Here is a 21,782-nt window from a genome sequence, read left to right as displayed (position 1 = left end):
AAATATTGACGCCTTAATACTCTCCCTCTCAATCATACAGAAAATACCCTTTAATGAAGATATGGACAGTAAAAAACGCATAAAAATTTAATTTGTTAATGACCTTAAAAAATGTCCTCTTCGATTTTTAAAAAAACTGGTTCAGGTTAGCTCCTTGTTTTAGTATTCATTCGTTTGTACAATTTCTTTAACTTTCACACTCACAAGCTATCCTTCCTTGTAATGCACTTAAAATCATCCGGAAAATCTCCGTCTTTATAGACATTTTAGCGCATGAATAATGAAACGATAGAAATTGGCTAAGGAGCTTGCAAGGGTCCACTTCGAGTTTTGAGAAAACAAAAAATGGTTCAATTTGGCTCATTGCTAGTAACCATTTTCAGAGGCCCTTTTTGGTTCGTTTCAACGAGAACTGTTGCTTTGACACTTGCGCTTGTCCTTGCAACCATATCCCGGAAATCCTTCCTTTCAATATATAAATATCAACCAATAATTGCTAAAAAATAATAATTTGTTGACCTTTATATTTGCGCTAATTAGCGCTAGTAACGGTAATGCATTTATATACCACACATATCATGTGGGTGAGATAGGACGTCAGGATGTAAAGGCGCTACTGGCAGCCACTACCAGTCTATATTTTGTTCTCACTCACCCACCCAACGATGTGAGAGACAGATGAAATCAGAGATGGAGATAGACCACCACACCGGGGACTAGGTCTCCTACTCTTTCTAAACGGTATGTGGGTTCTTTAACGTCCCACGGATTGTTAGGAACAAGTGTTGTGAGACGGGACGGTTTATCGTCCCTATCCGAGAAGACTAGAAAGTCTAACCGTTTGCAGATATCATTACAAAGGTAACACTTTCTCCTCATATATTTAAAGACCCTGAGTATTGGTCCAGCCGCTAACACACCGTTAGCGGTAGAATATTCAATGACGCTGTGTTCTCGGTGTAAGGAGGATTATTTCTAAAGGGGGCTGGGTGGGTGGAACCTGTAAGTATGCTCTCTTCAATGGAAGAAAATGAAAAGACGGGTGTGGAGTGGGGAAATTGTTAATTGGATCATCACGCACAGAACGGTGAATTGAGAGGATGAAAAAAGGAACCAAAGAAAGAATAAGAGGAAGCAATTTCACTGAGTAAGCCAATTTTTAATCGCTAGACGAATTGAAAATTTTACCAACCAAATACCAACATTACCATCACTCCAAAAACGCGAAACAAAAACCGAAAGTTGGGAGATTTTCGCACGTACGCCTACGGGCGTGGATAACGCGCGTGTTGCGTGTACTTACCCATCAATCTTTGTAAGCGGTTGTCGTCTTGCTTGCTGTATGCACACGTGAATGAAGGTAAGTGAACTAACGCAGTAATTTTCGCGTTTATATGTTATCTGTCGGCTGTCGTTTAGTAGTTTTGCATATACAGGTAAGCTTAAGGCACCTATTGTATCTTTCAGTTCACAGGTTGCCTCACAATACTGAGTTACTGAGCTACCAGAACTACACGAGAACCTAGCGGAGCTAACGACCGGTAAGTGTGAAGTCTCATTTTAGCTTGGTGAGCAACCCTTCGTTTTCTCTCCTTTTTCTTTAAGTGTTTATGTGTTTATCTCTATGACTATACATTAAAAATTGCGAGCTATTAATTACGAAAAGAAAGAACCAGTCACTATACGTAATGCACCTATTCAAGCCCGAGGGGTGGGGGGGGGGGGAGGAAAGTCGGGCAAGGGGGGGGGGGGGCGAATATTTGATATTTTTTGAAAAAATGAGTCAAATTCTCCACCCCAGGGACAACATAATTGATCAAAAGTATCAAAATCCCCGATCCTGGGACAAGTAGAGGTGGTCAAATACCCTTCAGACCTTGCTGCACACAAGACATATGTTGACTGCACAGAAAACGGCCATTGCAAGTTACTTACCCAGCTAGCAGGGCGTTTCTTCCTGGCAATTTTTTAGCAAGTATGATCGTGTTGCTGATATTTCATGTAGTAAGCTAAACAAATCAACTACATGAAATACCACTGTGATGGGAACAACTTTGTACATGCTTAAAAAAAAACTTGCCAGCAAGGAACGCTCTGCAGTTAGCAAGGTACAAGTTACTCAGAAGTAAGTCACGTTTTCCTCAAACAAGTGCATAGTGCACAAGGTCTGTCCTTTCTTAAAACAATGAGGGTGATATCCTCAAAAATGCAAGGGAAATCTTTGTGATTAATTTTCAACAACAGGCTTATTGATTCATGGTTGCCAGCGTCCTTACCTTATTTAACATGATGACAGCACTCTATTTACCATGCGATCGTCCTTCCATATTGTGTTCCCACACATCAGGCAGTGAGTCTGTCTTCAGCAAAAAGGTCCCAACACTGCCGCCAACTGCCTTATGCACTGTACTCGTGCAAGCGTAATTTTCAAACCTTTCCTTAATGCTAGGTCTCAGTAAGAGGCCAGTAAAATCATGTAGGTGGTGTCTAAAACTGTTCAATTCTTTGTGGTGCTCTGCTGAGATGGGGACATTAAGTTTTTCTTTGTGAATGGACTGACAGAAGTTTGTCCAATTTTGTTGTAAGAAAAAACAAAACCAAAACTTGAACTGTTTTAACAGCATTGTTGCCATTGCTGATGATGGTAGAACCATGTGAGTTTTAAGGTACATTCAGATTAGCCAGTTGCGACATGTTTAATATTGTAAAAATGATTAATCAGTTACTCTGTTGGTAACACCAGCCTGTTACTGGAAAGTAACATTATGCAATAAGTTAATGATATGTACAAGCCACTCTTGATTTTTATGAAAATTTACTCATCATTCACCAATTATGAGCTACAAAACAAGAAGATCATATTGTGAGTTTGTAATATACCTGTGAAGGATGAATGACTGAAAACGAATATAAAACATATATTTGAAGAAATATATCAAACACGAGGAAGAGTGTCTCCTCCGATTTCCAAACACTGAGAAGTAGGTTGGAAAAACAAGGCACAACTGAGTTTTTAACCAACTTCGAGGTGTTTGGAAATAGGAGGAAACACTCTTTCGAGTGTTTTATACAGCTTCTCAAACTATTGATAATTTTTGGAGAAATTTGAAGCAAAAGTTCACAAAATTTTATGATAATTAAAATACATTTCTAAACCTCCTTCACGGTAGTGATTTGCTTTGTTTTGGCTTGATGAATTATTAATGAGTTTGAGAACTGCGGGTGAAAGATTACAGTCAATCTACGTCACGCATGACCAGCATTTTTGAAATTTGAATATCTAGAGTTTTGAAATTTACATGTCATCATGAGCCAAAAACAAGAAGACCATATTGTGTGGTTCCAGAAAATATCCATACCCCCCCCACGGAGGATTTTTTCAATTTGACCCCCCACCCCCCATGAATTTCCGTTCCAGAGGGTCTCGCCGGACACCCCCCACCCCCTCGGAAATTCCTCGCTTTTGCCACATGGTCCCCATACCCCCTGGAAAATTCCATAAACGAATAAATGCAAAAATTAATTTATTTCTTTTTATTCTATCACCTTGCTCCTTTATAAATCTCCAGCTGTTAAGTGTAGACGTAGATTTTAAAAAACGTATTAATCGCAGAATAAATATTTTCTCACGGTAAACTTTTAAATATGAACATTCAATTTGCCCGCATCACATTCGATACTAATTTTTATTGTGCATTGAAAAAAACATTTGTTAGGTTCAGAATAAACTTGTTGGGCTATGAGGCGTCAGAGCTGTGTGATAAACTTTCAGAATTTTCCCTAAAATGAACACGGAAAAGTCTAGACAATATGCAAATACAACCTGTTAATATTGAAGTGTTAATTAACAAGAAAACGAAACCTAAAATGTATCTCATAAAAGCTCATCATTAGATTCAATCATTAAAGGAGACTTTCACTCAGGAATAAAAAAAAGACTGAAGGTAAGGCGTTTAAACAATTTCCAGATGTTTTACACGGTTGACTTTTTAATTTATGCATTGTCAACACAACATATCAAATTACTCTACCCGGGCGCTAATTCACCTCACGCGGTCTGTCAAATTCAAACCATGTGTCGTACGAGTGATCACCAATTTATTTTGAGATTTCATAGAGCAAAGGCTTTTTACACATACACGCGCAAAGGTTTTGCGATATTTTTTTTTAAGCGGAATGATTTATCAGAAATAAATATTTCTACAGAAGGCCGAGACAGCTACCCTAATTAGCGCCACGTTTGGCCCGTTAAATATGGAAATGTCGTACCTTTTTGCTGTCACAGAATAAAAAACTTTGTTTATCGCTAGTAATCTTCCTCTATCGTTCGTGTGAAAAGCTGATTCAAACTTTGGAATTTGACACGCAAATATGCAACGTTTGATGATAAGCCAATTACTGAATTAGAACATATTTTTTCTTCGCGTACATGTATTTCTGCTTTGATACAAGTAATAGTCTTGCTCACGATGTGAGCAAAACTGTCGCTCTATTCTTTTCACACACTTTCACTAGGGAGCCTATTTGCACGCACATCATTTGAATAACGCTAGGAAAAAGGTATAATTACTTTCATTGAATTTTGCGGGAATGAACAGTGAATGAAAGTGCACGTTACGTCGCTTCACATCTAATGCGAGGGGACTGGGGACAACTTTGTGGTCGGCCATTTTGTTCGTTTGTAATCCATATCGAACCAATATCTGCATCATGATGCTCGGAAACGCTGTCTTCCATATGCGAAGTCGAAACAATAACGGAAAAATATGAAAACGAATCATTCATTATTTTTGCTTGTCAAAGTTTCAACTGTTTTGGCAATCAAATAAGCACGTAAGTATTTTTCGATTTGCACATTTTCAAAACGATTTCGAACCCCCTGGAAAGTAAACTGTTCGTGTAACCCCCTAACCCCTCGGAAATTTAGCGCTTTCAGACCCCCCTCCCCCTCGGAATTTCTGTGATCCTCCGTGGGGGGGGGGGGGGGTATGGATATTTTCTGGAACCACACATTGTGAGTTCGTGATCAGTCTGGATTATCCCAATCTTTTAGGACAGCCGTGACTCATGTTTCAACCAATGAGAATCCATGGTGCTATTCAGGTATCGCATTTCAAAACAAAACAAAAATTTCAAGATGGCAGACGAAGAGAGAGAGATCGAGAGAGCAAGTTGTGAGAGCTGTCTGATCATTTTTCGAAAAGTATATAAATCATAAGAGTGGTCAAATTGAATTAAAGTTATGGACAGAAAGGAAACTGTTTTCGCATTCAATATTACCGGCAAAACTCCTTGGATAATGATTGTCCTCGGACAGAAGAAAGCGCAAAAAAAGGAAAATCTCTGGAACTGTTGGCAGTGATCGAGCTGCAAGGGTTGGCAATGTGGTTTATCAATGAAAAGAGACCATGGACACAAGCCTCAATGTTTTGTTTTAAATTTAACTGCAGTATGCAATACAAATGTAGTCTTCAAATTGAAATCAACTTTATTTCTTCTTTCTACCCTACTTTCTTCATTTTTGGCATTGCCTCTTGGCTGAATGCAGGACCTGAAACAAACAACAGTTTTAATCAATGTTGGCTACAATTTCTTTGAGGTTTATTGCATTGCTAATAAATGTCAGGTGTGGGAGATGTGGTGGCCTAATCAAAATGGTTAAGCTGTGCGCTGGACTCCAGTCCAAGCAGTCCAGATTTGTGTTGTTGGACAAGAAATGTGTACTTTCACAGTGCCTCTCTCCACCCAGGAGTAATAATTACAGTCAATCCACGTTACGCGTGACCGGTAATTTTGAAATTTGAACGAAGTTTTGAAATTTACATGTCAGTTTTGAACATCGCCAACGAGATTTCAGAGTTCCCATAGAAATTTCCCTAGTTTATAATTTGAGGGTATAAAGCTATGAATTTTTCTTCACATTACAGCATTAAGTATTTCAAGAATAGTTTTTGTTTTCCCAAGTATTTTGAATCTTTTTTTTTTCTGTTAAATGCATCTTTTTTGGAAAGATTTCCAGAGAAATGTTCAACATTCCTTTCACATGTGGGACATTACAAAGAGTAATTCGAATGTTCATTTCATTGTCGAAAATACTGGTCAGGCGTGACGTGAATTGACTATATTGGTACCAGCAACTAAATTCTGGGAGGGCAACCTGCAATGGACTAGCATCCGATATAGGGATAGTTGCTTCATGCTACACTGAGAAACCGGGTTGAGCTCCAGCAGTTGTGGGCCACTAGGCTCGTGAAGACTTTTACAAATGCCAGTTACAAAAATTATGTTTTTTTCACATCAATATAAGTCTTAAGAATATGGTTACTGTATTTGTCTTGTGAAATCCGAATGTGCAAGATGTTGCTGTATGTGTATGCAAAGCTGAATTAATTTTAATAGTTTGGTGATAAACCGAATCCTATGTACTACATCAAAATGATTAAGTGTTTTTGAAAGAAATGTGTGCGTTGTGATTGGTCAGATCAAATTTATTTTACCTCATGATGCATGCACCTTTTATGAAGTGCGTGAGTCATGGGATATATTATCAAGGAAACAATAAACTTGTTCCTCATGCATTGCCAAATTATATATAAAGCATCTTTAGTTAACAGTTTGAAAAACACTAAGAAGCGAGTGTCTAAGTACAGTAATTCCTGTGTGCTTGAAACTGAACAATGCACTTGGTCGCATTTTCTATTATTATTTTCTATTCTATTTTGCATACTCAGAGTTTTGACAATCAACTTGTGTCTCTGTTTGCATGAATATTACTTTCTGGTGCAGTCAATTCTTATTGGAAGATGGAAAGATTGTAATTTAATTAATTGGTTCAAAAATGAAGCATCTGTTTTGCTACAAATTTATGTATGCATTAAGTTTTCAGAAAATCAGAAACAACTCAATGACAGAATTTGACATCAGTGCTGTCTTAAAAAAAAAAACCCTTCCCTTTCATGTTTTCATGGCCCTCAATGTCGGGTAGACAAGATATCATGACTTCCTCCACCCTCTGTGCCATTCCCCTGGATACTTCTAAAATCCATGAGCAGGGAATCACTGCCTCACCACCAGCCTGTCTGTTTTTTTGTTTTTTTTTGCCGCTTCTGCATGGTTGGCAGTTTTTGACTGGCTGTTGGTTCACCAGTGGTGCAACTGTAACAAAGAAACACAACAAATTTCTTTTTACCAAGGGACAAGAGAATTCAAAATACATAAATCACGCAAGTCTATCTTGTTACTCTCGAATGTAATGAAACAGCGGTTTGGATACAATTTCACTGCCTCGACTTATACAAAAGTGTACTCTAGCTTGTCTACCATGTTGACAATTGGCATATAACCAAAGTTTATCTACATAAGAACTGGCAAAAAATAATGCGAGCTTCATGAAAAATATGTGAATAAAAGAAGAAAACGAAAATTGTTCACCTACCTTGAAACCACGACACAAAATGGCCCTATACATCGCTGTGTCTCTTACTAGAAAATTCACTTTGAACCTCCTTCAAATGTTCTCTGGTCGCATTCAAAATGGCTGTTCAATACTCCTCGCAATGCTTCATAACTTAAAGTCCCGGATGACTGCTCGTATCTAGCTACAGACAATGACTTGTCACATTGTCTGGGCTTTTTGAAAACCGGCCGCCATTTTCCTTCAGAACAATGGATTTGTGACGTCAGGACTGTCCTAAAAGATTGGGATAATCCAGACTGGTAAATATACCTGTGGAGGATGAATAACTGAAAATGAATATATGAAACATATATATTTCAACTGCAGGTGAAAGATTACAGTCAATCCACATCATGCGTAACCAGTATTTTTGAAAATTGTTTGAACAGGGTTTTGAAATTTACATGTCAGTTTTGAACATCGGCAATGAGATTTCAGAGTTGCTGTAGAATTTTCCCTAGTTTATTGACAGTACTTTTTCTTTACATTACAGCATTAAGCATTTCGAGAATAACAATAAAACAATTGTTGTTTCCCAAGTGTTTTGAATCTTTTTGGCCTGCAAAACAAGCGTTATTTTTTTTGCCGATTTCAGGCGAGCGGAGGCAAGCACAAGTCGAGCGTGGAGCAGGAGTCATGCGCGACAGTAGGGGTGCGAAAAAAAGTAATGCCTGTCCGCATTGTTTATGTGGTTCCTGTGTTCATATATGAACACAGCTGTCCAGTTGGTTATTTGATGTCATGTGATCATGAGATGTTACTTGCCAACAAAATGGCGGTTGCATCATCGTGTTCTATTGATGAAACCATTTGAAAATCACTTCGTTTTTCCAAATGTGGGAGAGGAAAAACAAAAGAAATGTATAGGTTTATTGTTAAAAAGGAAGGATGTACTGTACTTGGATTACTTCCAGCTGGGTTTGGAAAAGCTTGATCTGGCAATCGTTTCTGTTTCTTTGCTGTTTACTCAACGGAATACTCTTATAGTTTTTCTCGGCTGCTTAACGAATAATCGTTGCTTGAATATCCTCGGCTGGCAATCAAATTAATGAACCTTGGTATTTTCTGGATGGCCCAGGATAACCTATTGACATGCACAAAATAAAATAGTAATAAAAATAAATTGGGTTCAAGGGGACTGTTGACCTAAATAACAACTGGCAACAAAAGGATGTGAGCAATGTTGTTTACAAGACTGACCTTCATAATTGTTCTTGTTTTGTTAACCGGCAAGATCATAAAACCTCTCATAATTTCCTCTACTAGTATAAATCAAGGACGGGTATTCACCATCCATATCAAATGCTGTGATTGGCTGGTGATTTGGGGGCGTGTCTGGGTGCGGAACAGCATGAACAATGGTGTACGGACAGACTTTATTTTTTTCGCACCCATCCCGTTGCACATGACCCGCGCCCGCGCTCACCTCATGCTTGCCTCCGCTCGTCTAAAAAAACAAAAAAAATTATGCCTGTTCTGTAGGCTAGAATATTTGTTTTTCAGTTATTGCATCTTTTTCTGAAAGATTTCTGGAGAAATGATCAACATTCTATTCAAATGCGTGACAATACAAAGAGGAATTTGAATGCTCATTTCATTCTTGGAAATACTGGTCACACTTGATGTGGATTGACTGTAAATAGAAGAAAGACCCTTGCAGTTGTTTATGCAACTGAAGCCTCAGGCTTTCTTTTCACAACTGCTTAAGTCACAAACCACAATCCTGAGGTGTTGTATTGGATAAATTTTCTGGGCTGGAAAGAGATTTATCCTAGTAGTTATCTTCTCTTTTAACAACTGGGGCCAGTATCACGGTACCCAAATCGTCAGCATTACCAAATTTCCATAGGGGAATTGTTCAATGTTGGTAGCACTGAGAAACAAGATCTCTCCTCACCTCAATGAAGCAATCAATTCAAGTTTCTAAGTATCCTTCAACTGAGCTCAAAGAACAGTGCTTCATGACTTAAGCAACAGTTAACTTTTTTGTGAAAAGGGTGGGATGGGGCCTGATGGAATGTGGTCGCAGTGTGATTGACTTTCCTGTGAAAATCACTAAATTTTATCATTGAAGCTCATTTCCTCTTTAAACCTAAACTCAAGCGTGTGCTTATACAACCTTAGTTTACTAGACATTCAATTGACTTGTTCGTAAGTGATAAATATTTTTAACATCCTTTAGTTTGCAAACTCTTTTTCTCTTGTCAATTTTCTAGGTACATGTATTATCAAGATCAAAAGAGATGGTATTTACAGCCAGACTGTACATGTACATCTGAGATGTGGACCAGATTCGAAGTGATTACTTCCCTATGGAATCAATTACAAATTATCAGTCGCTGGTCCTGGCCATTGTGAGAGCTGTTATCTTCATCCCTCTCAGTTGGAAACATCTCTTTTCAAGGTGAACAGTCCAAGGTAGTTAAGGGGTATCTCAGACCAGTACATACATGTGGTATTCCAAAGTGGCTCAGTAGCGTAGTGCAGACCTAATCCACTGTTTGGGAAAAGATAGTGGCTGTACATTTTACCACAATACCTTGCGAACCTAACACAAGCCAACAAGCTCATAGAAAGCCTTATTTTTTTGTGAATTTTGTCCCTGCGCTAACAACATTGTGTACACTAGATTTGAATTTTTTAGATCTTTTCTGTGCATTTTTATGACCATTTTTAGAGTTTTCATATGCTAAGAATTATGGGTTAGTGTACCAGTCACCATCTTTTTCCATAGAGTGGAAAAACTAAATTGGTCAAAACACCGAGATAGAAGCGGCAAACATGCGAGTAGGAGTTTTGTAGGCCTTCCACCCCCACTTAACGTGATTGTAAATAACTTCCGGTCCTGCACACAAACCATCACAATACAACTGATGACGCATTTCTGTCACCAGTATCCTCCGGTCCACACCGTACGAAAGCAAACATTAAACCATACAAAAATCGCTCCCCAAAAGTTGGATATAGCGTACCAGTTAAATTTTCACTTTGTGTGTAAAGAGAATAGTACAATTATAATGTATTTTAGAGGTACTTGCAAAAATTAATGCGTTTTTATTGCAAATGTGATGATTTATGGGGGTTTCGAAATTTGGCAAAATTAGTTTCATCCCTTGTCTCTATTTCTACCGCAAGACCACCGTAAGTTATGGTGATGTGCCCACAGTCATTGATGCATGCGGTTTGTGTCTTGGGGATAATCTTTCAACAGACGCGTAATAAGATCCCATGACACTTTGTTTGATCACAGTCTTGTGTTTTAATCAACAAAATCAGTTTTGCGCCGCAATTTTCCAGGGAATTTAGCCGGAATTTACATCAAATTTGACTCCTCTGGGCCCTGTGCAGTTTTTAGCAGGTTTTATTGCTGCTATGGTAACCAATAAAGTCAACAAAACAATTAAATAACTTTTTCTTGAATAATAAGGCATTTGTTTGGTAACATTAAATTATAGTACCCGCTGATCAAAGGTGGTAGTAATGATTGATCAAATTATAACTCAGGGAAGCGCTGGAAACCTTTGTGAGCCACCTTAAGTTTTCTGTCTAAAGCTGTCTTAATGTACATGTATTAAGGAGGAAAAATATTAGAATGGATGAATGTTACTGTGCCTTTCAATGACATGCAAACTCTGAAATTCAAAACCCAACTATTGATTTGTGTATCATATTAATTACTGGAACAGCAAAAAATACAGAAACTGACCTTAATGCATTAGTCAATTCCAGCAGTGACCCCTCCTCTCCCCCACGCATTAGTGGGGCATTTTTCAACATTGCCCATGGATTCAAGGGGTCAGGCATTAAACTAGTCTATCCCTGGGCATTCAACAGCCTCATGATTTTCACCTTACAATACTGTTGCTTCATTTCAATGATAAGTTCATCAGCAAGACAATAACTTTTTGTAATTTCTTGATTTACTGCATCTGAGGAGGATAAAAATGAGTATATTGCATTGCCCCTTAAGGTTGCTGATTTTTTAATTGCTTTGGACAAATATTTTTCTTTTTAATGCCTACTAGTATGACAATAAGGATGAATATCATGTAATCAATTTTGTAAAATGGGCATTAAATCCTTTGTAAATTTGATGGCAAGTGGGCCATTCAAGGACATTTGACCCAAAGGTTTTTTTCATGTTCTAATAAAACAGATACACAATCACATATAAGCAACATTTTAAAGCCAAAATTTGGTTGGAGAGAAATAATTATCAGTTATACAGTATTGTGCAAAAGTAATGCAAACGAAATTCAACGAATTTCGCGAATATTCGACGATAAATAGCGAAATTTCGCTTGGAGCTATTTTTCGACGAGATTTTGCGAGTCCTATTATTTGAGCGACAACGATATTTCGCGGAAATCCGCGATAGTTCGAAATTTCGCTCGAAAGTTCGGGAGAACAAAGAACGAAATTCGTCGAATTTCGTTTGCATTACTTTTGCACAATACTGTATCCTATGATTCCAATTCTGTCTTGGGCTTGAGATTATTCTTAATATTAAAAGGTTTTAAAAAATTAAAAATGCTTGCAGGAACTAAACATGTTATTGAATTTTCGTGACTCTTTCTACATGTAGAACTTTCTCTCAAATTCTTTCTCACGTACAGCATTTTCACAACAGAAAGACATAATTGGTCACAAACTGACAACAGAGCTTGTTTTTGAACTATAGCCTATCTGTAATCAAAGTATGAGTGAAATCAAATTTTTTGACTTGTCCACCAAAATTAATTGAGTAGTTGATTTTTGTGGAAAGCCTCTGTTATAGGGGCTAATTGTCAGACGTTGAGTAGTTTTGGTCAGAACTGCACTGAGACTGAAATTAAATGCCCTTTTGTGTCCACAAAATCTTCCTAGGAAGCCAAGAGGAATACATCTAGTTATTTTCTCAATAGAAGAAAAACCATAATCAGTATTTGATTGTTTATAAGCCACAAATGAAGAGGACTTAGAACATTGTCAGGGGTTGTTCATTTATCTACCCTCATGAGCATTTGACAGCCTTGCGATTTTCTCCTCACAGCACCGTTGCTTCATTTCAGTGATAAGTTCACTATCAGAGACAATAGAAATTCTTGAGGTTAACTACACCTAAGGAGGATAAATGAGATGATAGTTCCACAGAATGAATGGTCACTGCTGCATTACTGAGAAATAGGACTTAAATTCCAGACTTAGTTTGGCATGAATAAGCTTCATTAGCCCTGAAACTAAGAAATCAATGTCTTTTTCAACTGCACCATGGAGCATTTGACCAGTTTGTTTGACCCCACCATGGGGCATTTGGCAGTTTATTTTCAAACAATGCTAATCAGAATTGACGTAGTCAGGGAAAGGCAGAGAATTTCTAGATATCAAGTCAGGGAAATACCAAATTCTACCTCAAAGATGGTGAACAGTCTAAAAATTTGTTTGGCTAGACACCAGGTTTGGGAAAGGGTTACCTCGTTGGCCAAGTAGTGTTATTACAAAAGACATTTACGAAGGGATTCTGTGGCTTCATCACCTGCATTATTGGCAAGGAAGTTAGAGAGTTTTAGAATTACATTTACAGCAAGTGGCAGAAATGATCATGTGACTGTGTTTACCCTATTTGCCATGCGCTGTTTTCAGTTTTGTGATAGAATTGAATAGTTTTGCGTTATTCTCACCTATGTACTAACTTTATCAAGAAAACATTAACGTGAATCTCATGTTTGCCATTTGCTGTTAATGCGATGCTAAATCCCTTCATTATCTTCTGTGGACTTTTAAAATTGGTTTTTGGCCAGTGAAATGTCAAAGATACGTGATAGTGATAAGTGGCAACCCTGTAATGCCCTGGGGTGGGGTGGGGTGGGCACTGTTGGAATTGACTGATGCATTAGACCCATAATTTCAGCAGACGTACTTTCAATTGTTTGCTAAGAGGTCTGCTTCACTGATTCACAGCAGTAAAAAAGTTGGTTGAACCTTGAACTTCAGAGTCTGCATGTTATTGAAATTAATGCAGTAAGGTGAAGCATGCTGGTCCTCCCTAAGAAATAGCTGTAGCTGGTGAAAAAAAAGGACGGTGCCTACTAATATAAAAGTATTTCTATGCGGTTTATGACTATGCGGAAAAAGCAGATCTTAGCGAGGGCTATTGAAATCCAAAAATAAAATTGGGGGTAACCACGTATTTTTTTAGAGATAAATAAGCAACAATTATTCTAAAAAGTAGCAATAAAAATACAAAGCAAGGTATGGTGTTCTTTCCAAATTGAAGCTTTATTATCTCTGAAAAATGTATAGTTACCCCCAATTTTCTTTTTGTTTACCGAAAGCACTTGCTAATTTTTGCTTTCTTCACAGTTTTAAACCACGCAATAATATCCCTGTATTAGTAGGCACCACCCATAGGAAACCCAAGTATCTTGAGATGCGCAGAATGTATGCGCAGTAACAAAAGTAGGCACCGTCCTTACTTAATACTATATACTGTGGGTTTTGGACTTTCTTATCATTATACTATACACCCTGATTTTTGGCCTGATTTTCATAATACAGCTGTTATACTACATACTCGAATTTTAGGCCTAATTTTTATCCTAATTCTATATACTCCTGACCAGTGTTCCTCCTAATACTATACACTCTATGTTTCGGCCTTATATTCATCCTTACATTGTACACTGCACCCTCTGACCTTTGGTCTAACTTTAATCCTAATTCAATAGGTTGGTTTTTGGTCTAATTTTTATCCTAACATTATACACTCTGGTTTTGGCCTAATTTTCATTCTAATAATAAACACTCTTGTTTTTGGCCTAATTTCCATCCTAGTTTTTGGGCTAATTGTCATCCTAATATTGTACACTATGGTTTGTGGACTAACGTTCGTCCTATGGGTTTGGTTTCATTTCATCCTAATACTAATAACACACTGGCTCTTGGACTAATTTTCATCCTAATACTGTACACTTTGGGTTTTGACCTAATTTTTACCCTTACGGCTAATACTTAACACTCTTGTTTTTGGCCTAATTTCCATCCTAATACTAGTTTTTTGGGCTATTTGTCATCCTAATACTGCCACTATGGGTTTTGGTTTCATGCATTTCATCCTAATACTATACACTATGGCTCTTGGACTAATTTTCATCCTAATACTAGAGTTTTGGCCTAATTTTTACCCTCATACTATACACTCTAGTCTTTTGCCTAATTTTCATCTGGATACCATATTATAGTTCTTAGCCTAATTTTCATTTTAATACTGTTCACTTTCGTTTTTGATCTAATTTTCATTCTAATACAATAAATGTTGTTGTTTTTTTTTTTTTACTCATATTTTTTACCTTTATACTATACATGCTCTCGTTTTTTGCCTAATTTTCATCTTAATACTTTACACTCTAGTTTTCAGACTTAATTCCATCCTAATGCTATAAACGCTAGTTCTCATTCTAATTTTGATGGTATTACTGTAAACTCTGTTTTTTTTTTTTGTCTTATTTTCACTCTGGCTACCTATACACACTAGCTTTTGGCTATGGTTTTAACTAACTTTCATCCCAAAACTATAGACTCTGATTTTTGGCCTAGACGTTTTAATCCTCATACTATACAGTATGGTTTTTGGTCTTATTTTCATCCTGATACTTTTTACACTCTTGATTTTTTAGCTAATTTTCATCCTAATACTACACACTCTGGTTTTGGCCCAATTTTTGCCCTAATACAAGCACTGGTTTTTAGCCTAATCTTCATCCTAATACTATACACTCTAGTCTGGCCTAATTTTCATCTCAATAGTATAGACTTGGTTTTGGCCTTATCTTCGCCCTAGTAGAAGCACTGGTTGTTACTCTAATCTTCATCCTTATACTATACACTCTAGTCTTTGGCCTAATTTTCATCCCAATAGTATAGACTTGGTTTTGGCCTAATCTTTGCCCTAATACAAGCACTGGTTTTTAGCCTAATCTTCATCCCAACACTATACACTCTAGTCTGTGGCCTAATTTTCATCCCAATAGTATAAACTCTGGTTTTGGCCTAATTTTTATCCTAAAAGTATGCAGTCTAGTCTTTAGCCTAGTTTTCATCCTAATAGTATAGACTCTGGATTTTGCCCTTATTTCTATGGCAATACCATAGACTCTTGATTTTGGCTAATTTCCATGGTAATACTATAGACTATAGATGATGGCCTAATTTTCATCCTTATGCTATAGGCTCTTGATTTTGGCCTAATTTTCATCCTAATACTATGGACTATAGATTTTGGCCTAATTTTCATTCTAATACTGTAGACTATGGATTTTGGCCTAATTTTCGTCGTAATGCTATAGACTATGGATTTTAGCCTAAATTTCATCCTAATACTATAGACTATAGATTTTGGCCTAATTTTCATCGTAATGCTATAGACTATGGATTTTGGCCTAATTTTCATCCTTATACTGTAGACTATGGATTTTGGTCTAATTTCTGTAGCATTAGGATGAAAAGTAGCCCAAAATCCGTAGTCTATAGTAAAAGGATAAAAAATTAGGCCAAAATCCATAGTCCATAATATTAGGGTAAATATAAGGCCAAAATCAAAAGTGTATAGTACAAGGATGAAAATTAGGCCATAATCTATAGTCTATAGTGTTAGAATAAAAATAAGGCCAAAATCGACAGTCCATAGTACTAGGATAAAAACTAGGCCAAAATCAAGAGTCTATAGTCTTAGGGTGAAAATTAGGTCAAAATCCATAGTCTATAAAATTAGGATGAAAATTAGGCCAAAATCCATAGTCTATAGTATTAGGATGAAAATTAGGCCATCATCTATAGTCTATAGTATTACCATGGAAATTAGCCAAAATCAAGAGTCTATGGTATTGCCATAGAAATAAGGGCAAAATCCAGAGTCTATACTATTAGGATGAAAACTAGGCTAAAGACTAGACTGCATACTTTTAGGATAAAAATTAGGCCAAAACCAGAGTTTATACTATTGGGATGAAAATTAGGCCACAGACTAGAGTGTATAGTGTTGGGATGAAGATTAGGCTAAAAACCAGTGCTTGTATTAGGGCAAAGATTAGGCCAAAACCAAGTCTATACTATTGGGATGAAAATTAGGCCGAAATCCATAGTCTATAGCATTAGGATGAAAATTAGGCCAAAATCCATAGTCTATAGCATTAGGATGACAATTAGGCCAAAATCCATAGTCTACAGCATTACAGTGAAAATTAGGCCAAAATCCTTAGTCTATAGCATTAGAATGAAAATTATGCCAAAATCCATAGTCTATAGCATGAGGATGACAATTAGGCCAAAATCCATAGTCTATAGCATTATGGTGAAAATTAGGCCAAAATCTATAGTTAATAGCATAAGGATGAAAATTAGGCCAAAATCCGTAGTCTATAGCATAAGGATGAAAATTAGGCCAAGATCCATAGTCTATAGCATTTTGGTGAAAATTAGGCCAAAATCTATAGTCCGTAGCATTACCATGAAAATTAGGCCAAAATTCATAGTCTGTAGCTTTACCATGAAAATTGGGCCAAAATCCATAGTCTATAGCTTTACGATAAAAATTGGGCCAAAATCCATAGTGTATAGCATTAGGATGAAAATTAAGCCAAAATCCATAGTCTATAGCATTAGGATGACAATTAGGCCAAAATCCATAGTCTACAGTATTACAGTGAAAATTCGGCCAAAATCCATACTCCATAGCATTATGGTGAAAATTAGGCTAAAATCCATAGTCTACAGCATTAGGATGAAAATTAGCCAAAATCCATAGTCTATAGCATTAGGATGACAATTAGGCCAAAATCTATAGTCTATGGCATTAGCATGAAAATTAGGCCAAAATCCATACTCTATAGCATTATGGTGAAAATTAGGCCAAAATCCATAGTCTATAGCATTAGGATGAAAATTATGCCAAAATCCATAGTCTATAGCATTAGGATGAAAATTATGCCAAAATCCATAGTCTATAGCATTAGGATGAAAATTAGGCCAAAATCCATAGTCCACAGTTTTACAGTGAAAATTAGGCCAAACTCCATACTCTATAGCATTAGGATGAAAATTAAGCCAAAATCCATAGTCTATAGCATTAAGATGAAAATTAGGCCAAAATCCATAGCCTATAGCATTATGGTGAAAATTAGGCCAAAATCCATAGTCTAACTTGATTTTAGTGCACAGTCGGCCCAGTCGCTACCGAGGCACTACCAAGATTTCAAATGCTACTGAATATTTTACATTTTATGCTTTAATTGCTGTAGTCAATTGATTTCTGTTCTGTATGTAATGTTTTCGCCATGTTAAATAAATATAGTTTTATACTGTAGTCAGTTATTTTCACACAACCCCACAACCTCTTAGCTTTAAACCCCATTGTGTTTAAATAAAGGAAATGTATGTATGTATGTATGTGTGTGTGTGTGTGTGTATGTATGTATGTATGTATGCATGTATGTATAGCATTAGGATGAAAATTAAGCCAACATCTATAGTCCATAGCATTAGCATGAAAAATAGGCCAAAATGCATAGTCTTTCCCATGAGGATAAAAATTAAGCCAAAATCTATAGTCTATAGCATTAGCATGAAAATTAGTCCAAAATCCATAGTCTATAGCATTTCAATGAAAATTAGGCCAAAATCCATAGGCTATAGCATTGCGGTGAAAACTAGGTCAAAATCCATAGTCTATAGCATAAGGATGACAATTTTGCCAAATTCCATAGTCTAAAGCATTACAGTGAAAATTAGGCCAAAATCCATAGTCTATATCATTAGGATAAAAATTAGGCCAAAATCCATAGTCTATAGTATTAAGATAAGACATAGACCAAAATCCATAGTCTAGCATTAGGATGAAAATTATGCCAAAATCCATAGTCTATAGCATTATGGTGAAAATTAGGCCAAAATCCATAGTCTATAGCATTGCAATTAAAATTAAGCCAAAATCTATAGTCTATAGCATTAGCATGAAAATTAGGCCAAAATGCATAGCCTTTCCCATAGGGATATTAGGCCAAAATCCATAGCCTATAGCATTACGATGAAAATTAGGCCAAAATCTATAGTCTATAGCATTAGGATAAAAATTAGGCTAAACTCCATAGTCTATAGCATTACGATGAAAATTAGGCCAAAATCCAGTCTATAGTATTAGAATGAAAATTAGGCCAAAATCCAGTCTGTAGCATTCCGATGAAAATTAGCCCAAAATCTATAGTCTATAGCATTAGGGTGAAAATTTGGCTAAAATCTATAGTCTAGCATCACGGTGAAAATTAGGCCAAAATCCTTAGTCTATAGCATAAGGATAAAAATTACGCCAAAATCTATAGTCTATAGCATTAGGATGAAAATTAAACCAAAATCTATAGCCTATAGCATTACGCTGAAAAATAGGCCAAAATCCATAGTCTATAGCATTAAGATGAAAATTAAGCCAAAATCCATAGTCTATAGCATTACAGTGAAAATTAGGCCAAAATCCATAGTTTATAGCATTACAGTGAAAATTAGGCTGAAATCCATAGTCTATAACATTATGGCGAAAATTCGGCCAAAATCTACAGTCTATAGCATTAGGATGACAATTAGGCCAAAATCCATAGTCTATAGTATTACGATGCAAATTAGGCCAAAATCCATAGTCTATAGCATTTCAGTGAAAACTAGGCCAAAATCCATAGTCTATAGCATTAGGATGAAAATTAGGGCAAAATCCAGTCTATAGCAGTACGGTAAAAATTAGGCCAAAATCTATGGTCTATAGCATTGCGGTTAAAATTAGGCTAACATTCATCGTCTGTAGCATTGCGATGAAAATTAGGCCAAAATCTATAGTCTATAGCATTAGGATGAAAATTAGGCCAAAATCCATAGTCTATAGTATTACGATGCAAATTAGGCCAAAATCCATAGTCTTTAGCATTTCGGTGAAAACTAGGCCAAAATCCATAGTCTATAGCATTAGGATAAAAATTAGGGCAAAATCCAGGCTATAGCAGTACGGTGAAAATTAGGCCAAAATCTATAGTCTATAGCATTGCGGTTAAAATAAGGCTAAAATCCATCGTCTATAGCATTGCGATGAAAATTAGGCGAAAATCTATAGTCTATAGCATTAGGATGAAAATTAGGCCAAAATCCATAGTCTATAGCATTATGATGAAAATTAGGTTAAAATCCATAGTCTATAATAATAGGATGAACATTAAGCCAAAATCCATAGTCTATAGCATTAGGATGAAGATTAGGCCAAAATCTAAAGTTTATAGCATTAGGATGAAAATGAGGCCAAAATCCATAGTCTATAGCATTAGAATGAAAATTAGGCGAAAATCCAGTCTATAGCATTACGGTGAAAATTAGGCCCAAATCCATAGTCTATAGCATTACGGTGAAAATTAGGCTAGAATCTATAGTCTATAGCATTAGGAATAAAATTATGGTAAAATCCATAGTCTATAGCATTAGGAAGGAAATTAGGCCAAAATCCATAGGCTATAGCATAACGATGAAAATTTGGCCAAAATCCATAGTCTATAGCATCAGGATGAAAATTAGCCCAAAATCCATAGTCTATAGCATTAAGATGAGAATTAGGCCAAAATCCATAGTCTATAGTATTGCGGTGAAAATAAGGCCAAAATCCATAGTCTATAGTATTGCGGTGAAAATTAGGCCAAAATATTATAAAATATAGGCTTAAATCCATAGTCTATACTATTAGGATGAAAAATAGGCCAAAATCTATGGTCTATAGCATTAGGATGAAAATTAGGCCAAAATCGATAGCCTATCGCATTACGTTGAAAATTAGGTCAAAATCCATAGTCTATAGCATTAGCATGAAAATTAAGCCATAATCTATAGTCTATAGCATTAGGATGACAAAAAAAGCCACAATTTATAGTCTATAGCATTAGGATGAAAATTAGGCCAAAATCCATAGTCTATAACATTAGGATGAAAATTAAGCCAAAATCTTTAGTCTATAGCATCAGGATGAAAATTAAGCCAAAATCTATAGTCTATAGCATTAGGATGAAAATTAGGCAAAAATCTATAGTTTATACCATTACGATGAAAATTAGGCCAAAATCCAGTCTATAGCATTACGGTGAAAATTAGGCCCAAATCCATAGTTTATAGTATCATGGTGAAAATCAGGCTAGAATCTATAGTCTATAGCATTAGAAATAAAATTATGGTAAAATCCATAGTCTATAGCATAATTACGGTAAAAATTACGCCAAAATCCATAGTCTATAGCATTAGGAAGAAAATTAGGCCAAAATCCATAGTCTATAGCATTATAATGAAAATTAGGCTAAAATCCATAGTCTTTAACAATAGGATGAACATTAAGCCAAAATCCATAGTCTATACCATTAGGATGAAGATTAGGCCAAAATCTAAAGTTTATAGCATTAGGATGAAAATGAGGCCAAAATCCATAGTCTATAACATTAGGATGAAAATTAAGCCAAAATCTTTAGTCTATAGCATCAGGATGAAAATTAAGCCAAAATCTATAGTCTATAGCATTAGGATGAAAATTAGGCAAAAATCTATAGTTTATACCATTACGATGAAAATTAGGCCAAAATCCAGTCTATAGCATTACGGTGAAAATTAGGCCCAAATCCATAGTTTATAGTATCATGGTGAAAATCAGGCTAGAATCTATAGTCTATAGCATTAGAAATAAAATTATGGTAAAATCCATAGTCTATAGCATAATTACGGTAAAAATTACGCCAAAATCCATAGTCTATAGCATTAGGAAGAAAATTAGGCCAAAATCCATAGTCTATAGCATTATAATGAAAATTAGGCTAAAATCCATAGTCTTTAACAATAGGATGAACATTAAGCCAAAATCCATAGTCTATACCATTAGGATGAAGATTAGGCCAAAATCTAAAGTTTATAGCATTAGGATGAAAATGAGGCCAAAATCCATAGTCTATAGCATTAGAATGAAAATTAGGCCAAAATCCAGTCTATAGCATTACGGTGAATATTAGGCCCAAATCCATAGTCTATAGCATTAGGATGAGAATTAGGCCAAAATCCATAGTTTATAGTATTGCGGTGAAAATAAGGCCAAAATATTATGAAATATAGGCTTAAATCCATAGTCTATACTATTAGGATGAAAAATAGGCCAAAATCTATGGTCTATAGCATTAGGATGAAAATTAGGCCAAAATCGATAGCCTATAGCATTACGGTGAAAATTAGGTCAAAATCCATAGTCTATAACATTAGGATGAAAATTAAGCCATAATCTATAGTCTATAGCATT

General features: G+C 36.1%; 1 protein-coding gene and 1 long non-coding RNA gene across 6 annotated transcripts in view; one reads left to right on the top strand and one right to left on the bottom strand.

Moving 5' to 3' along the window:
- LOC146461562 (uncharacterized) overlaps positions 1-21,782 on the bottom strand; it is a 74,483-nt gene that overhangs the window by 19,624 nt on the left and 33,077 nt on the right. The gene's annotated exons all lie outside the window — the stretch shown is intronic.
- LOC146461564 (uncharacterized) lies at positions 590-20,522 on the top strand. 5 transcript variants are annotated; one of them, XR_014857313.1, is made up of 4 exons: positions 1,338-1,360; positions 1,468-1,541; positions 8,052-8,120; positions 9,673-20,522. It is a non-coding gene; the product is annotated as an uncharacterized LOC146461564 (long non-coding RNA). The 5 variants fall into 5 exon arrangements; XR_014857311.1 differs by lacking the exon at positions 8,052-8,120 and having other exon boundaries at positions 590-1,360; XR_014857310.1 differs by lacking the exon at positions 8,052-8,120 and having other exon boundaries at positions 590-1,541; positions 9,673-17,893; positions 17,930-20,522.

The sequence above is a fragment of the Pavona decussata genome, unplaced genomic scaffold (genome assembly GCF_977016875.1).
Source record: "Pavona decussata unplaced genomic scaffold, jaPavDecu1.1 SCAFFOLD_195, whole genome shotgun sequence".
NCBI lineage: Eukaryota > Metazoa > Cnidaria > Anthozoa > Scleractinia > Agariciidae > Pavona > Pavona decussata.
This window is presented reverse-complemented; position numbering and strand designations above follow the sequence as displayed.